The sequence below is a fragment of the Dermacentor andersoni genome, chromosome 5 (genome assembly GCF_023375885.2).
Source record: "Dermacentor andersoni chromosome 5, qqDerAnde1_hic_scaffold, whole genome shotgun sequence".
NCBI lineage: Eukaryota > Metazoa > Arthropoda > Arachnida > Ixodida > Ixodidae > Dermacentor > Dermacentor andersoni.
The window spans coordinates 150,256,518-150,260,716 of NC_092818.1; the positions used below are offsets into that span (position 1 = coordinate 150,256,518).

The 4,199-nt window shown below is 50.6% G+C and overlaps 1 pseudogene; it reads left to right on the forward strand.

The window, feature by feature from the left end:
* The first annotated feature begins 3,266 nt into the window (after window positions 1-3,266).
* Window positions 3,267-3,447, forward strand: LOC126532573 (U2 spliceosomal RNA; annotated as a pseudogene).
* Window positions 3,448-4,199: the final 752 nt, after the last annotated feature.

Here is a 4,199-nt window from a genome sequence, read left to right on the forward strand (position 1 = left end):
AATTCGTGCAGTACCACTGCCATATTCCTACTAAAATTAAAACGAAAATGGTGTTGGCATTCGATGGTCATTCTTGACAACTAGTTCACTTATGAGTGCACCAATTCAAGGCATTCTTAGTAGTCACACCAATGCAGGGCTAATCAGACACAACTCCGCGAAACGCGCCTGAAGTATGCATAAGCAAACCAACCGAAGATGCAAGTGACGTGAGGCTTAGTTTCTTTATTTTACAAGATGAGTAATTGGAGGCACTTATGATTCCTCGCTTTCAGGGTGTTCCAATAGAGGATTTCTGCTCGCCAGTCCACTCGCTGTAGCTGTCTTTCTTGCACAAATGTCGCCCTTGCACCACGAGAGTGGCGAGAATTAGCGGAAGGCGTTCACGAACAAAGGTCGAAGTTAACGGGCCGTTACAACAGCGGCAAATTTACGTGACCAGAATGGAATGAAGAGCTATGTCGGAACATTTGGAGCCTTAAGCCGTAAACAACGTAGCATTCTGAGCGATAGAGCTCCGCATCTCGGTTCTGGCACATAACATGGCCGGGAATAACATCGGCTTGTTTCTGTTTCATTGCTGCTGCGGTATGTGTACTTTCCTGCACTTGAGCATCAACGGAACTTCTGGGTGGCCTTTTCTGTTTTAATATCCATCCAACGATATGGGTCGCTCTTCGGGCGATGGAATTCTACTGCCGTCACGCATAAAATATTATTCACCTAGGCAAATAAATAAAAAATAGAAAAGTCTTGGTTTTTTTATGTTCCATAACGGCGATGTTTATAGGAAGAATGTCGCAGTGGGTACTACGGATTATTTTGATCAGATGGGATTCCTTAACTTGTACCTAAATCGAAGTACACGAGCGCTTTTTTCGCATTTTGTACCCACCGAAATCCGGACGCCGCGGCAGGGTCAAACTCATGTGCCCGACCTCATAAGGAAGGAAGGAAAAAGTGGAGAAGGAAGGCAGGGAGTTTAACCAGTTTAGCCTAACCGGTTTGCTACCCTACACATGGGAGCGGGATGGGGGGGATGAAAGATGGTGAGAAGAGATAGAGGGCACATAACACGGCACACACATCGTTGGTTACAGTCTGTCACTCTTGTGCGGTACGTGACATCACTGTCACAGCCGCTTGTCCAAGCCCGTATCCTTCATAAATCGAAGTAGTCCCTTCGTCGCCTTCAGCTGCGATGTCTTCAGTCGGCGATATGTGAAAATGGTTGCAACTGACAATGGTCTATTGTCAAGGTGCGCTAGAACGGACGCCATGGACTGTCTCTGAACATTATATTCAGGACAGTCGCACAGAATGTGTTCCAGCGTCTCCTCGCAAAGACAGGCATTGCAGAGAGCGTTGTCGGCCATTCCAATGCGAAACGAGTAAGATTTCGTGAAGGCCACCCCTAGCCATAAGCGATAAAGCAGGGTGGCCTCACTTCGGCGGAGTCCAGTTGGCATACACAGATGCATCAAGGAGGGCAGGTCGTGTTGATGATTGCTGTGGTTGGTCTGGCTGCTTGGTGTGCGCCATAGAGAGAGCGTGATCTCCCGTGCAAGCACTTGAAGTCTGCTGGCTGCGTCGGACCGTGAAAGTAGTATGGCCTCTTCCTGTGTGTCTTCAAGAGCTGTCCGAGCGGCTTTATCGGCGTCTTCATTTCCGATGACGCCGCAGTGACTTGGCAGCCACTGAAACGTCACGTGATGTCCTTTCTCATGTGATGTATGGAGTAGGCATCTAATATCGAATACGAGCTGTTCGAATGGCCCGCGACGCAGAGCTGATAGTACAGATTGTAGGGCTGCCTTTCAGTCGCTGAAAATTGACCATTGTCGAGGTGGTACCCGATTCCCGAAAACAAAGTGCAGCTCGAAGAGCAGCTAGTTCCGCAGATGTAGATGTCGTTGGGTGGTCAGTCCTAAAGCTGATGGTAATACCTCTTTCTGGGACGACTACAGCACCGGACGAACACTGCATGTTTGTGGAACCGTCAGTATAGATATGTGCACTGTCTGCGTACCTCTCGTGCAGAAGAAGCAGAGACAGTTGTTTCAGCACAGGCGACGACAGCTCAGACTTTTTCCCGATTCCTGGTACGCTGATAAGCTGATGGTACGCTGACCTCATAAGCGTAACGCTATAGTCAGTAAGCTGAATTGGTGCGTCATGACGTGGGTGCTACAGCGCACCGAGTGACGAGAAGGTTGTTATAAACCCGTCCAAAAAAACGTTGAACTTAAAAAACTGATTGCAGGCGTCATGCGAATTTCTTGACGGCCGCATCTGCTTATTGAATGTCTGTTGTCGAAGCTCCTATACATCAGCCCTGGGGCGGCTTGCACGAACATTTAACAGCGAAAATAACGAATTTAAGAACGCGTTCTTAACTGTTCCATAGACAACGCCGAGTCCGCACAAGAACGCGTTCCGAAATTCGTTATTATTTTCGTTAATAAGCGTTCGTGCAAGCCGCCCCTGTAAACTGAAACCTCTGTCATTGCGACAGTTTCTAGATTCAACACGTTAAATTTTTGTGCACCTCGATTAGGCCACATTTCATTATTCATGATTTTCACAAATCTACTACTAAAAAGTACAGTTTTATTTCATCACTCCAAATATTCTATTTTGCTATATCACCGTTTGATAAATATTCATAGTTTCGACATTGTATCTTTACAAGGAGAATTTTGAAGTACTTTTAGAGCACAGCTCTTAACACACACTTATAGCTCGGCGGGTTTGCGAGCTAGCGGTCCCAGCTGGCGTGCGGAGACACGATTGGGCATGTGCGGTACGCAGGGGCGGCCAGCGTTCTTGCGGAGCGGGACGCTCACTAACTGGTATTCTCTCCCCAGCAGCCCTCTCGCAGCCGTCCAGCGTTTTTGTGAAACAAACGTGGCGACCAATTGCACGAACAGCGGCATATCGTCGGCGTCGTCTTCAAACGCGGCGCTGGCTCCCCTACAGGCGAGAAAATGATGAGCCATTTTACTCCGTGAAGGTGGATGACCAGCGAAGCTGTTTAGCGCACGACACAGAGGTGACACGTAGAATGTTGAGCAAAGGTACCAACACATATACCGTAATTTTTAGATACATTCGCGCGGTCGAAGGGACCGCGGCCCCTAGGAGCCGGAGGAAACTAGACATGCGTGAGGTTTCGGCGGGACCATCCCCACGGGAAAGCGGAAGGAAAGCAAAGGAGATACGCAAGCGATTGAAACGCCGACAATGAGAGGGCGGTGCGAACGTCGACATGTTCGACTTGGGTCAAAGTGTAGTATCTGTTCTTGTCAGCTTAATAATTGACACGGGTTCTATTTGGACCCAAGATACTAGCTTACTTTTGCAAGTTGGTGGAGTGCTAGAACTCTGCTTCGCCTCCACCGCGGGTCGGCCTCGTATTGCACTATCTTCGGGATCGGCCCATAGTTTCTTCCCACGCTAGAGAAAACTTCACAGAATCCTAGCCATAAACACTTCCGCTGTAAAAGCCTTGGAGGTGTTTGACCACTGAAGAGGACCTCTGTATCCTGTGAGAGGATTCAGCAACGAGACCGTTAGTCGACAATTTGAAGTGGGTGACTGCGATCGAGACGCTGAAGCGAGCGTACTGATCTTGTCCCAGTATCTCCAACCTTGTTCGACGCGTGGCGCAGCAAAGCTCCGCTCTAAGCTTACTTCGCTCGACCGAGCGAGGGATCGCCGAGCTAAAGCTCTTCCTTTCGCGCGGCTCTGCGCTGCTGTCTCCTCTCGCCCACTGGGCGGGCGCACCCATAAACCCACTGAGCTATATCTCTCTAATAGCATGTTCCTGCGGCGAGCGTCGGCGGCATCGGCGGCATCGGCGTAACCGAGCGAACGAGCGCCGCGAAGAATGAAAGCGAACGCGGAGCGCAGCGCTACCTGAAAGAAAGCCCAGAGAAAAGAGAGGGGGAGGAAAGTGCAGGAGAAGGATGCAGCGGTACCATGAGCAGGTAAGCTCAGAAGGAACGGAGGGTAAGCGGCCTGCGCATCCGCTCAGTTGCCGGCGGCTACGGCATCCGCCGCCGCGTGGGCGTCCTCATCTGCACTTCTGAGGGGGGAGGGGGGCTAAGGGGTTCAGGGTGCCGGGAGGTGGGGAGGGCTACGCTCGGCCGCGGCGTCTGCTGTTGAGGTCAGTCCCCGGTACCAGCATGTGCGACGGG